This window comes from Tachysurus vachellii, chromosome 1, assembly GCF_030014155.1.
Source record: "Tachysurus vachellii isolate PV-2020 chromosome 1, HZAU_Pvac_v1, whole genome shotgun sequence".
NCBI lineage: Eukaryota > Metazoa > Chordata > Actinopteri > Siluriformes > Bagridae > Tachysurus > Tachysurus vachellii.
This window is the reverse complement of record NC_083460.1, coordinates 19,817,530-19,832,025: the sequence shown is the minus strand read 5'-3', so window position 1 is coordinate 19,832,025 and position 14,496 is coordinate 19,817,530. Positions and strand designations below refer to the sequence as shown.

Sequence of the window (14,496 nt, the reverse complement as noted above, 5' to 3'; positions counted from 1 at the left end):
TCTTTTTCCTGCCTAAGTGGAGATTGTTGCTAATGTGCATACCTTAGCTCTGATGACAACTTCGTGTTAATGCACTCTGGAGCTGCCCACGGAGACTTGTTGATTGCCCACCTGTCAGAATGGCACTTCACATGCAGTCTGATGGTTACTTTGAAATCCTGTTGGCCTTGGTAACAGTAGGAGAGGGTTTTGCTGAAGAACAATTCTCTTGTAGCTGAAAATGTTAAGGTACGTGCTGGATAGTGCAGAGTGTAATATCCTGTTATATACAGTACCGTTTCTGCCACCGACTACAGAGCTCTGTTTGTGTCAATTTGCTAACTGCTGAATATCTTCATATTGTTCATGTGCTCATGAAGACACTGATATACTAATGAAGCTGCATTCCATTTTAGAGAGCTATGTTTGGTAGGAGCAGAGCTAGAGTGTGTCACAAGATATACAACAACGGCTCCCTCATCAAGGTTGCACTATAATTATCATTGAAACACTTAGAATAATTAAACATATAATCTTATTAGGCTATTAGTGCTTTTGATTGGACTCTTTGCAGCTGATACAGCAAACATATATGAATACAATTACTGTGGATTCTCTCTCTCTCTCTCTCTCTCTCTCTCTCTCTCTCTCTCTCTCTCTCTCTCTCTGTCTCTCTGTCTATGTCTGTCTCTCTCTCTTTCTCTCTCTCTCTTTCTCTTTCTCTCTCTCTCTCTGAAACATACAATTAAATGACATAAATTAAATGAGTGGTTTGGGAAGAGAACGACATATGACGTGTCTTATGAATTTGTTTCATTTTCACTGCTTCATTTTATCTGTCACATCCTGGGCGTTGTGGGATTGATGAAGCATCCCTCATGGAGGACACTTGGTTCTTTGAGAATGCAGCGAGTACACTATAGCTCTTTTCCCTGTACTCTAAACGCAGCCCGGCTGAGTAATCAAGCCCCGGGCTTTGCTACATCTGTGTAGGCCTCTCCTCCACCAGGCCCCACCACAGACCTGGCTAATTAGCTCTCTTCTCACACCAGTACTGTGTCCCATTCATCTTCATTTTCACCCTGCCATCTGCTTTTTAAATAAAACTCTACAGTGTCACATGCTAACACACTCAGCACGCAAAGGCCCCCGGTCCCCTTAGTGCTCTACCTCACGGCCTAAACTTAATTACTTGTTATTTGCACAGTGCGGCGCAATGAGACTGTCTCCCTCTCCTGAGATTTTACGTCAGGTAGGAGGGACTTTTTGAGTGTCAGTGTTGTCTCCTGTGTTTGTTCAGGTATACAGTATGTGTGTTCAGTAATTGGTATCAGGGCCTGGCTGATATGATGTATGGACAGTATCAAGGTTACACACCATATATGTAAATTTTGCAGATAAAGCCTTGGAAATAGCACATAAGGTATTCTATATGTGAATGTGATGCAAATTTTGAACAACCATTAAAATATACTGCTGAGTGCCAGGGGACCTAATCACACACAGATACAGAGATTGTTGCACACTACATATAGAGCACAGATGCTCTTGTTCTTTCAGCTCTGGTTAATCACACGTACAGGAAAAGTTTATATCTTTTTAGGGTTAAGATACTTTACAAATTAATGTAGTAGACAGTAATGCAGCTCAATTAGATATCATGTTGTGGTGTGTTGGCAGAGCTTAAGCTCTAGCCCTTCGATGGTGCAGATAAAGCTGTTTGGGGGGGAAGGTGAAATAAAGATGCTGAATGTTGGGTTTCGATACCGTTAGTGCTACAGTTTAAGAGTAGACGTGTTTGTATATGCAATTTATCCAGAAGTCTGAAAAAAGGCTGACCAGGATTGTCATTTCTACCTGTAGTCTTCACTTGAAAGTAAATTGGGGCAGCTGTTCAAACCTGGTTGATGTGCAAGTTCCTCAGTCTGGTTTGTTCTTTATCATCATCATCATTAAAGGATCGAATATCAGTCAGTCGGTCACAGGCTCGGTGACAAACAAAGGGGTGGATGAGAACATCAGAACCCCTTGGTGCTTTGCTCCCTCCTCCCTCCCTGCTGTAAATACCCTCCTGTAATTGATCTCCTGGGTTTTGATGTTTCACACTCCAGCAGCATGGCAGAGAGAATTAAAACAGAAGCATCTTTGCAAAGAGATACTGTAATTAAGCACAGAACTGGTCAGCTCGGTGTCTAGCCATTATTTCAGTGGACGCCAGCTCTGGCTGTGGTGTCTGTGTGATTGGATCTCACACTACAGAGCTCCTATGGCAACTTGATATGATGTGACCAGGAATTGGAAGGCACTAGTGTAATACTTTAGGGAGTTATGATGCGTTATATAAAACTCCCACTACTGAAGCAGATTGTCAGTTTAAGAGCTCAGTATTTGGATTTCATTGGTAACTGGTGGTGATGCAGACCACAATTTTGTCTGATTCTTTTTTTTTCTTCATTTGACATTTGAGTTGTTTGCTCTACATATACAGTAGATAATGGCACATGCTGCATTATCCTTGTCTCTGTGACATAAAAAAAAAGAATCAGTTATAATCTAGTGCAAATGTGGGTCTACTATGTAAAGCTGTTAAGCTCAGGTTAAAAAGTCCCATCCAAGATCATCGGCATGTCTGGTTTAGCCCAATAATGAAAATATGTTTGGTCTTAAGGGTTTAATGCTATACATTCACCTGGTGGAAGACCAACTTAACAAATAGAAGAAATATAGAATGTAATAAGTTGTCAGCAGACCAAATGTATGTGGACACCTGGCAATCATACCCGATTTCTCAGAAGCTCAGAATTATATACTATGTCTTTATAGCTGGAGCTTTACAGTTTCCCCTCAATGGAACTAAGAGACTCAAACCCTGTTCCATCACGACAATGCCCCTGTGCACAAAGCACAGAGCTCCATGAAGACATGGTGTGCACAGAGCCCTGACTCTAACTCAAGCTCACTAAACCCCAGACCTGAGCAGTGTCTGATCTCATTTATGATATTGTAGCTGAATGAATACAGATTTAGGTCTTAAACCGACGTTTGAAGATAGCCAGAGACTCATTTGTCCCTAGGGGAAGTTTATTCCACCACCTCTTTGCCAGAACAGAAAAGAGTCTGTTGTACACTTATCTCTTACCCTGAGAGATGGTGGGACCAGTCGAGCAAGGCTTCCAGCTCTGAGGGTGCGAGGTGCAGTGCGAGTGATGAGGGCTTCGAGGTAAGTGGGAGCTGGTCCGTTTTTCACTTTGTACACAAGAATCAGTGTTTTGGTAGCTACTGGAAGCCTGTGGAGGAGTGTAGCAGTGGGGTGGTGTGAAGAACTTCAGGCAGGCAGGTTGAAAACAAGTCCTGCAGCTGCATTTTGCATCATTTGCAGAGGAGGAATTGCATTCATATGTACACCTGGCAGTAATGAGCTGTAGTAATCCAGTCTTAAAATTACAAGAGACTGAACAAGTACCTGAGCAGCCTGTGTGGACAAAAATGGCCGAATCCTTCTAATGTTGTAGAAAAGAAACCGACATGAGCGAGTCACATTAGCAACATGTGAGGAAAAGGACAGTTGATTGTCCATAATTACCCCAAGGTTGCGAGCTATTAACAATGATATGTCTGCCAGACATGCCGAGATCCAAACAGAAGCTGTGGTATCTGAGGCTGGGAAGGAGAAGATAAGTTGAGTGTCATCAGACATTAACAAGTACCAATCCCTGTGGGACACCATTATAGAGTCTGCATGGAACAGATGTCACTCCCGTCTATATTACCTGATATGAGCGACCTTCCAGGTAGGAAGCAAACCATGCTGATCTGCAAATTCCAAGACTCCTGGGGTGGAAAAGAGAGTCTTGCGGTTGGCTGTATCAAATGCTGCTGAAAGGTCAAGGAGGATGAGGACAGATGAAGCTTGGCTGATCTAGCAGCATGTAGTTTCTCAGAGACATCCAAAAGTGCTGTCTCTGTTGAATGTGCTGCTTTAAAGCCAGACTGTTGGGATCTTGGAGGTTGTTCTGTTTCTTCAGGATGGGAATAACCCTTGCTTCTTTGAAGGTAGTTGGTACATGACCACATGTTAGGGATCCATTGATGATCATGGTGATGATGGGCAGAAGGTATTACGAGATGGTCTGGAGCATAGTGGAAGGGAGTGGGAACTAATGGGCAGGTGGTAAGATTGCAAGACCGGATGAGTTGAAAAATCTCTTCTACTGCCACGGTTGAAAAATGCAACAACTAAGGAGTCAGGGAATCCAGACTGTGAGATATAGTCGGGGCAGAAGTGAAGGTCCTGCAGATTTTCTCAATCTTCTCATAGTGAAAAGAAGCAAAGTCTTCCACGGTAAGGGGGGGTGAAGCAGGTGGAGCTGTCGGGTTGAGTAGAGAAGAGATGATGTTATGTAGCTTACAAAGGTCTTCTGTCGAAGCTTCAACCTTTTCCTTGTAGAAGGAAGTCTTGGACGTCTGAAGAGAACTTGGCCAGGAGTGTATGGTAAGAGTCAAGATCTGCATTAAGTTATTTCTTCCACTTTCTCTCTGATGATCTTAGCTCTCTTCAATTGCTGCACAACACATCTGAAAGCCAAAGAGCAGAACAAGAAGTCTTCTTGGGTTTAGTGGACAGAGGGCAGAGAAAATCCATGGTTGAGGAAAGAGAGGAGAGGAAAGTGTCTGTGAGTCCAAGGGTAGTGAGGAAAAGGAGTCAGGATCAAGACGAGATAAAAGTGTCAGAAGCTACAGAAGAAGTAGAGACAGAATGGAGGTTGCAGCGGGTAAGAGAGAGATGTTGAATGTCAGTTTTAGGTAGGATAGGGAGAGTAACGGTGAAGGATACCAGGTGATGATCAGAGAAATGAAGTGGGGTAGCGGTCATGTCTGTAGCTGGACAACAGTAGACCTGTACCACCACCCCTGCCTGTTTCTTGTGGTGAATAAGAGAAAGCATTCTCAGAGGATAGAGCAGTTGGTTTAGCAGTGTTCTGTGGGGATATCCAGGTCTCAGTTAGTGCCAAGAAATCGAAGGAGTACAACCCCTGGCAAAAAGTATGGAATCACCCCTCTCAGAAGATGTTCATTCAAATGTTTAATTGTGTAGAAAAAAACACAAGCACATATATGCCACAAAACAATTTTCCAAACTTATGGCTGTATAAAACACTTAAAAATAAGATAACTACAGTCAATTACAACTGTTTTTACAGATCAAACAGAGGAAAAAAATATGGAATCACACAAATCTGAGGAAAATTATATGGAATCACCATTTGTAAAACAAACACCTGTATCTGATTACAACTGCTAATTAGTCTGCAGTTAAAAAAGAGTGATTGACATAACTCATGGCTCCAACACGAGAGATGTCAGTTGAAACAAAGGAGAGGCTTATCAAACTTCTTGAAGAGGGTAAATCCTCACGGAATGTTGCAAAAGATGTTGGTTGTTCCCAGTCAGCTGTGTCTAAAATCTGGACCAAGTACAAATCAAATGGAAAGGTTGTAAAAGGGAAGCGTACTGGTAGACCAAGAAAGACATCCAAGCGCCAAGACAGAAAACTTAAAGCAATATGCCTTGAAAACAGAAAATGCACAACAAATGAGGAACAAATGGGCAGAAAGTGGAGTCAATGTCTGTGACCGGACTGTAAGAAATCGCCTAAAAGAAATGGGATTTACATTCAGAAAAGCCAAACGAAAACCATCATTAACATCTAAACACAAGAAGAAAAAAACAAGGTTTCAGTGGGCTAAAGAAAGACAATCTTGGACTGTGGATGACTGGATGAGAGTTATATTCAGTGATGAATCACGAATCTGCATTGGGCACGGTGATGATGCTGGAGCTTTTGTTTAAGCTTTTTTTTAGCTGCCTGAAGAAAACATGCAAATTTCCACAATCATTAATGATATGGGGTTGTTTGTCAGGTAAAGGTATGGGAGAGATGACAGTCATTACATCTTCTATAAATGCACAAGTTTATGTTGAGATTTTGGACACTTTTCTTATTCCATCAATTGAAAGAATGTTTGGTGATGGTAGCATAATTTTTCAGGATGATAATGCATCGTGCCATAGGGCAAAATCTGTGAAAACATTTTTACAGGAAAGACATATAATGTCAATGGCATGGCTTGCAAATAGTCCAGACCTCAATCCAATTGAAAATCTGTGGTGGAAATGAAAGAAAATGGTCCACGACAAGGCTCCAACCTGCAAAGCTGATCTGGCAACTGCAATAAGACAAAGCTGGAGACAGATTGATGAAGTATACTGTTTGTCATTAGTTTAATCCATGCCTCAGAGAATTCAAGCTGTTATAAAAGCCAGAGGTGGTGCAACAAAGTACTAGTAGTGTTTTTATTTGGTGATTCCATATAATTTTCCTCAGATTTGTGTGATATTCCATATTTTTGTAAAAAGTTTGTTCTGTAAAAATTGTTCTGTTTTAATTGACTATAGTTATCTTTCTTTTTTTTTTTTTTTTTTTTTTTTTTTTTTTTAAGTGTTTTATACAGCCAGAAGTTTGGATTGTTGAGTGATAATTCTGAGAGGGGTGATTCCATACTTTTTGCCAGGGGTTGTAGGAGTGGGAAGCTAAAGCCGAAATAAAATCAGCTTTCCTTACGTCAGACTGGCAATTCCAGAGCCAACCTACCACCACTGTTTGAGACTCGGACAACAGAGGAGGTAGATGAGGTTACTGTAAATGTGACCTCTGCTCTGTAGACGAGAGCGACTGCGGCTGTAAGAGGTGACTACAAAGATGGGTTCTAGGCACATCAACCAAAAAAAGTCGATCAAAAGTGAGATTTAAAATATGGCTTGGTAAAATAGATCAAAGCAGTACTAGACACTTATTTAGAATGTGTTAGAGGTTTTGGGGATTATTACAAACCGCTACAGACACAAGAGAGAACCTTTAATTTAGCTAACATTTAACAGACCAATCAGGAATTTTCCTATAAACTTTCCCACCAAAACAGCAAACCTTTTTACTTTATTAATACCTGCCCTTACAATGATGATGTAACTCCTTTTTGATTTGGGGCTTGAAACAGATTTGCAGTGGGCTAGGAAAGGTCAGCAAGCACTCGGTAAATTAAACCTTGGGAATGTTCACGGTTGGATGGGTGAAGGCGCATGAAGCGAAACTAAAGGTTTTACAAGTGGCTTTAATGGACACATGCAATGACATTATCTGTTCCTACTGGGAATCTCCAACGCGTGCTGAACTAGTCGATGAATCTGCTTCTGTAGAGCGTGTTTGTTTAGTTGCCTGAATATCTAATGAAGCACTTGACTTGTATCTCCTTAAGAAATGGAGACATGCCGTCACTCCACTTCTGTTATTAATCTTCATTTCTCACAGTAAAACAGAAGGGAATGAAGCTCGAATTTCAGATTGTAAAGATGTATAATCATTCTTTAAGCTGTAAACTTGCCTAGATGCAGTTTTTACATGAAGAAGCTGACCTAAACAACTAGTTTATCTTCTGTGTAGTTTGTTTTAACTAACGCTTGTAGGCTGTGATGGTTAAACCGAATCGCTCTTCCATAGTCCAAGTTTTCATTTGGAGAAAATGAGTTTCAGTTGCTTTTTTTTTTTTTTTTTTTTTATCGCAGTAGTAGCAGCTCACTCATTTTGTCCTGAGGCAGCCTCAGCTATTACACAAAGAAAGTTGCTGGACTGAGCGTACGAGGGAGTGCGGGTGAAATATGAACTTTTCCCAATATGTTCTAGTGTCAAAGTAATTGCCCCTGCCTGTTTTAATAGGCTTTAAGAAACAGTGGTGCTCTGAGACCTAGCCAGCCGAGACTGCAGATTCAGAGCACACTATTCCACCGAGGCTTCCAGACTGTACCAAACTTCATGGAAGAAACTGCAAGCATGTGCTACTTTTAGTTATTGCTTAAGGGAAGATTCTACATAAACAGTCTGCTGTTCGCGTTTCCTGGCGCCGATTTGTGGCATAATGTTGATCTTTTTAACGTGTGAAAGGGAAATCCAGTGCAGTCGATGATAAAGGAATAAAACCATGACTGCCTATCAGTGACAGTGTGGTGTAATCTGTTACAGTAAACGGATTATTTTCTAATAACAAGACATCTCGAAGTGCTTTATTCCTGTTTTGTACCACAGTGATTTGTGATTTTGATTTTTTATTAATTAAAGACAGACACCATGTAAAATTTAAATTTAAAATTTAAAGCAGTAGTGCTACCTATGACTGTTATTGAAGTGACGATAACGGAGACTCTGTCTCTGTTTACATTGTTAATCTGGAACAATAACATTAGAACGAACACATTAATTAATCCTCATGGTCGCAGGAGCTCCCAGCAGCACCGTCGGTCTAGAAACAAATCGACGCCTTCTTCCAATCAGAATAGAGCTTTAACAGAGCTGTGGTGTAAATATGATATACGTGTACGCTTTAGCTATATAAATTCACTTTGGGAGCCGTGTAGAAATATCCTTAGCCATATTTCAGCCTTTATATCTTCAGATTTCTCCTTCTGACAAAGCATTCAGTATCAAACACGCCCCATGTCAAATCATCATTGCCGGAAGAAACACACAGCACATTTCGATGTGCTTTGACACTATTTTAAGTTCTTTTTACTGGTAGCATCTGATGCTTTATTTTATAATTGCTATCAAAGCCAGAGAATCTTTGCCTCATGTTTCTCCTTTTTTCCCCCACATAAATGGCAGCCAGAGAAAATGGAACGCAACGGTTCATCACTAGCTCTTAGACAGACCGACAGAGAGAGAGGGAGAGAGCGAGGGAGAGAGGGTGGGTGTGAGAGCACTTCTCTTTCCCCATCCGCTCTCTAATTGATGCTACGTGTCATTGTTCTAAAAGTTGGAATGTCAAAACTCTTGATTTATTGGTATTTCAGAGCCATACATCATCTGAACATCACACACAGGCCTTGTGCATTTTATTAGGATGAGTGATTAATTCAGAAAGTGTCTGTACAGGAACTCTGACTGAACACACTCTCAAGTGCTATCAAATATACCACACAGTTACTTACACAACTAGCAATCGACCCCCTAATCCCCCCACCCCACCCACACACACACACACAGAGAACAAGAATGAGAGAGAAACCTAGTGACACAGAGAATCTAATTTAATCCATTACAAACCCAAGGCCGCTTAGACCCTGTGTGTGTATTAAAAATCACTCTCTGGAGTTCTTAGGGTTGGTGCTTCTGTTGACTCACCTCTTTTTAAACAGTGTGTATATGTATGTGAGGAGTTTGTGTTTGGAAATGAAGTATGTTTGTGTGTGTGTGTATGTTGTGTGCGCGTGCATGCGAAGCTAATGAATGGGAACGTAAGCTTCTCACAGGTCAGTAGAGTAACTTTAAACCAGTGCAGGTCTGTGGTGTGTTCACTGGGTCCTCATGTTAATAAACCTGCTGATGATAGGTTAATAAAGAACTTATTAAACATGCTAATGTGCTGATGTGCAGCGGAGCTCGACGCAGAGGTGCACACACACACTTTAACAGACAGACCAAATTCCGTCTGTGGCCGCTGGAACCCATCCCTCCAGACCACTCCTACCAATTCCCAACGCTTATTCTCTAAAATAGTCCTGAATTCCGTCCTAATAACATGCTGTTAATCGACCAATTAAAAACACTTCCCTTTTGCAAACGAAAGAGAATATTTATGATGAAATCTGTATCTAGTCTCTTCACACTGTTTTCAGGCTAAAATCCCTTTCGTAACACAAACACTTGTTTTTAATACAAACCCATCGTTTTGTCCTTTATCATAAGCTCATGTTGGAATGTGCATTGTTCTTAATCGTTAGCCTTTTCTTGAATCCCACAGGATATACAGAAATCTTTACTGATGTATTAATTCTACCTCGATAGACTACATCACTTGGGAATATTTTTTATTATAGTTTTAGGGAATAAGGAGGGGCCTAAAATCCCAGGGATACTTCAATTATAATTACATTACTTATTAACCGTGACGGTGTAGCATAACCCGAGGTGTAGAATTGGGAGAATGGTGCGATTTAATTATTTATTTATTTGTTTGTTTATTTTTTACTTTTTTGCTGTATGGTGTTTGAATGTTTGATAAAACTTCATATAAGCAGCTTTGGTATGTCATTTTCTCAAACCTGTCTCAGTTTTGAACTAGATTGTATAATAAAGCCTTCTTCCTTTCTTTTCTCTATTCATTCTTGTATTCTTTGAGTGAAAACAGGCAGCTTGCGTCCATCTGGACCTCAATGCACCCCTCCTCTTCCCTCCTGTTCTTCTCAGAGCGTTCACTGGAACGACTACGGATACAAGGGTTTGAAAGAGGTGTTCGGATCCGCTAGTGTGACGTTTCACGTAAACTCCAAAAATCTGGCAACCTCGGAAGCACAAGTCAATACATAACCAGACGCCAGAGTGTGAAGTGAACTGAATTGAAGGAACAAGCTATTATTATTCCCTGTTTGACTCGAGGTTGCTACTTGAAATTCTCAGTCATAAATCGGGAAAAAAAAAAAACAAAGAAAGAAAGTGCTTCCTGAACATGAAACATGTCAACCCTGGGTAGACTTTGTGAAGTCGTCTCAGATTTCTTTTCCCAGTTTTTAAAGTGACATCAAATAAACATGGCTGCTTCCAGCATTGGAAAGAAACAAAGTTGTGTGTCTTATCTTCAGTTGCAAATATAGTATATACAACAATAACAAAATCTATAACACTGACTACACAGATTGCTGTCTGAAAAGGTAAATATTCATCACTCCTTACTGTTAGCTGGCTGGCTCATTGCTTATCAATGTGCTCATCACTGTGACCTGCGTCTCTTACAGTACGCACGTTCTCATGCAAATAAAACCCACTCTGACTGCAGACGACGTGCAGAGGGGATGTGCTTAGCCTTTTCTCTCTCTGTGTTTGTTTGATATAATGTGTACTGTCCTGTGTGGTTTGCAGCAAAAAAAGACATGCAACATCATCGTTCCTGAGCACTGAATGTTGCTAAAGGCCATTCAGACATAGCCCCTCTCTCACTGCTTTACATCTGGTCTCTGAGTACATGCACTTTTTCTCTCTCTTTTTCCATCTCTTGTCTTGATCTTTCTCTTCCTTCCCACACCACCTCTTATGTTTTTCATCCATTCACTGATTATACCTCTCTCTGTACATGTTTGTCCAGCTCTCTTCACTTCTTGCCTTCCTTCTTGTGCTTCTCATACATCTATAAAAGAAAAACACTGGCTGTAAGCTGATCTCAGGTGTGTGTGTGTGTCTGTGTGTGTGTATGTATATGTGTATATATACATACACACTGTATATTCCTCTCTGCAGTCTCTGGGTCAGTGGATATGTACAGTATGTCCTTGAACACAGCAGGAGAACTGTGGCGGATCTGTAGGTGAATCTCTTAGTGCACTTCGTTCCTACTTGTAGTCGACACGGGAATGAAGGTACATTAAGGTCTTAGCTCTTAGTCAGAAGGACAACCTGAGATCATGCCTGGAGTACAAAAAAATTAGCAAAAATGGGAATCATGTTTTTAAGAAAGAAGCAGAAAGGATGTGAGGTTCTTTGTGTGAAGACCATTCACGTTCTTTTTGGGTAAAATCTAGAAACAACAGAAAGAAGGTAAGGAAATGCAGAGGCCGAGAGGGGCTTGAGTCATAAGATGCTTTGTTAGGATGGTGCACAGTAAGCTTCATGGCCCTAACGCTGGAGGGTTTTCTTTCTCATACTGCATCTGTTACGCTGGACGTGTGTTCTTACCTTCACTAACAGTAGCTCTGCGATTGGTGGTCATGTTCACACATTACACCATCCTAACAAAGAAAATGAAGGGGTGTACAGCAACTGATATGCTTGGATGGGGTACGATGAACAAGACCCCATGGCTCTTGTGTTAACTGAATTTTACTTTCCCTCTTATCTGTTCATGTGCTCAGTGACACAGCCCCCGTGCAGCAGCTCATCTATCTCTCTCCAAACCAAAGCCACTGGGAGACGCAAACACGTTAGACAGAGCTTCCCACCCTGAAGTGTCAGTCATCACACACAGCTCCAGTCCTTACAAACCTCACACTGCATTCTCTGGAGACAGGGACAGGGCTAAATTGGTGTGAATTACACACAGGACAAAAGAAAAGAGGGTTGAGTGGAGAGTATTAAAAAACGTAGCATGAAGATAAAGGCGATTTGGAGTAAAGGCTGAATTTGCATGGATTTATTATTATTTTTAAATAACTTACTACTTCTCTCTGTCTTAATTCACTCTCTACCTATCTTTCTCACACACACACACACACCTCAGCCATCCACCAGCCCTTGTGCTCTTTCAACCACCAGCTTAGTCTCTAGCCACCTTTGCTTGTGTGGTGGTAATGGAGACAAACCGGGTTGTCACAGTTGAGAGAGAGTGTGACAAAGAACACAATAACTGTTCCAGTGGACTATTATGTGTAAGTTTACACTCATAACAGAAATCCAGTGACGCTGATGGAGGCCGAGCGGAAATTTGGCTACTTCAGAAATCACACATGATTACAGCTCTACGGTCTGCACACTTTTACATCTCAGCTAAATCTTGATTGGAGTGCTACGGTTTGGGGTTTTTGTTTTCTGTATAAATAACGGAACAATCTCCAGGCGTTTGTTGTAATTGTGACATATTTGTAGCTTAGATTACGTTACTAGCCACATCGAGCAGCTTGTCTTAGCATGAAATCTGTTGTATTAGCACCCTCTTCATGGCAGGATGGAATCTAGAGCAGATCTTCTCATTTCATTATCATTATTATTTTTACTTTTATATATTATATAATCTTGTGTAGCAATTCTATGGACCGTGGAACAGCTATACGGAAAACCAAGGTGGAAATGAGTAAATAGGTAAATAGAAGTAGGAAACGTTGACTGAGAAAGTGGGTGTGCTTATAGGTTTTGGATCCTGGTATCTCCAAACTAAGCTTATTCCATAATTAATCATGAAACAGTTAATATCTCTCTCAAAAGAACATCATGTAAATTCTTCTCATTAGTAACAATGCTGGGATTGCCAATACAGATTAAAACCCACGTGTGCAGGAACGCATCCCGCTGCTGACTTACCGAGGGCTCGATGTGATGTGACTTGTGACCTGGTGTAAGTTCAGGTCAGGAATACTACATCCATCATGGCATGTCCTCAGAGCAAAAATAAATCCACTACTCATGCAGTCAGTGGCTATGTAGAACGGCTCAGTTCCTTTTCTTTTATTTATTATGAATTATCATTTTTTCTAAATAGATTTTTATTTTCTAGAAAAATAGACAGTTCTCTTATATAACATAACCATGTACGGTAAAATTCGTCAATAAGACATTTCTGTTTGCTGGATGGTCATTTAACCAAACTGGCTTTTTCTATTTGCTGTGATGTTTGTTGGTGAAGTGAAAGTTGGTTTTGCTCCATTGGCTTTTATTGTGTTTAATGAAGAGTGTTTGTGGAACTCACTAAAACTCACTTTATCATATTCTCCCCAGCCAATATGTAATCAGTCTGGAGGGGAAAACAACACCTCAGCAGTTTTCCAAACGCTTGTCTTCATCCCAACAACCCTGTACCGTAACCCTTAGACGGAGCTACGCAATGTCCTGCCCCTTTGGGGTATTTCATCCCTGTGACGGTCCAGTGGGTGGAGTTTGTGAATTCTCACGAGTCATTGTCACTTCCTGTTGCTCTCTCAATTGTCCTCACACCTTCTCCTTAAAGCCCCGGGGCTTCATTTTAGCCCAGCCGCCCAAGGCTGGGGGAGTTCATTAGAGCAAAGTAGACTCTGATCACCTCCCTCTTAGGCATATATTAGGCAGGTGTGCTTCTCAGATCTGCCCCAGAATGACCCCCAGAGGGATTTTCCCTACACCTCACCTCTCGTCTCACATCATACTCCCAACATTAGGCCATCAGAGAGGTCTGCTGGTGATTTGTTAGCTCTTGATTTTGTCAGTTTCTTTTCTTTTTTTTTTCCCCTTCTTACAGACCACCTTCTCTTATTTTCTCTCTTTCTGTTTTTCTCCGTCACTCTCGAAGCATTTTTTTTGAACCTTCTGTTTGCCACATATCTAAAAAGGGCTCCATCTGGCATGATGTGACTTCTGCACTAGGTGTTTCATTGCCCTTCCCTCCCGCCGTGCTTATTTGTGTTAGATCATTAAAACTATTGCTGCATGTACGCAGCAGTGTTTTTCACGAAAGAGAGGTAAAATGGTCTCAGCTTTGTAATTGCCTTGCCTGACATTTCACTGTGTATTGGTCTCGGGAGATTAACAAATCTGTCAGTCCTTCTCTTCCTTCTCTTTCGCTCCTGGTATACCAGGTGTATATATATATATATATATAGCTCTTTCAAAATAAATGAATAAATAAATAAATGGCCCATGAAAGAAATGAAAATATAAACTAAAAGGTAAACGACGTATCTTGCCGTTTCATGCGTGAGCAGCTCTGGACATTGCAAGAGTCTGCCATTTAA

At 41.0% G+C, this 14,496-nt stretch overlaps 1 protein-coding gene across 4 annotated transcripts in view; it reads left to right on the top strand.

The window, feature by feature from the left end:
- diaph3 (diaphanous-related formin 3) overlaps positions 1–14,496 on the top strand; it is a 290,424-nt gene that overhangs the window by 237,701 nt on the left and 38,227 nt on the right. The gene's annotated exons all lie outside the window — the stretch shown is intronic.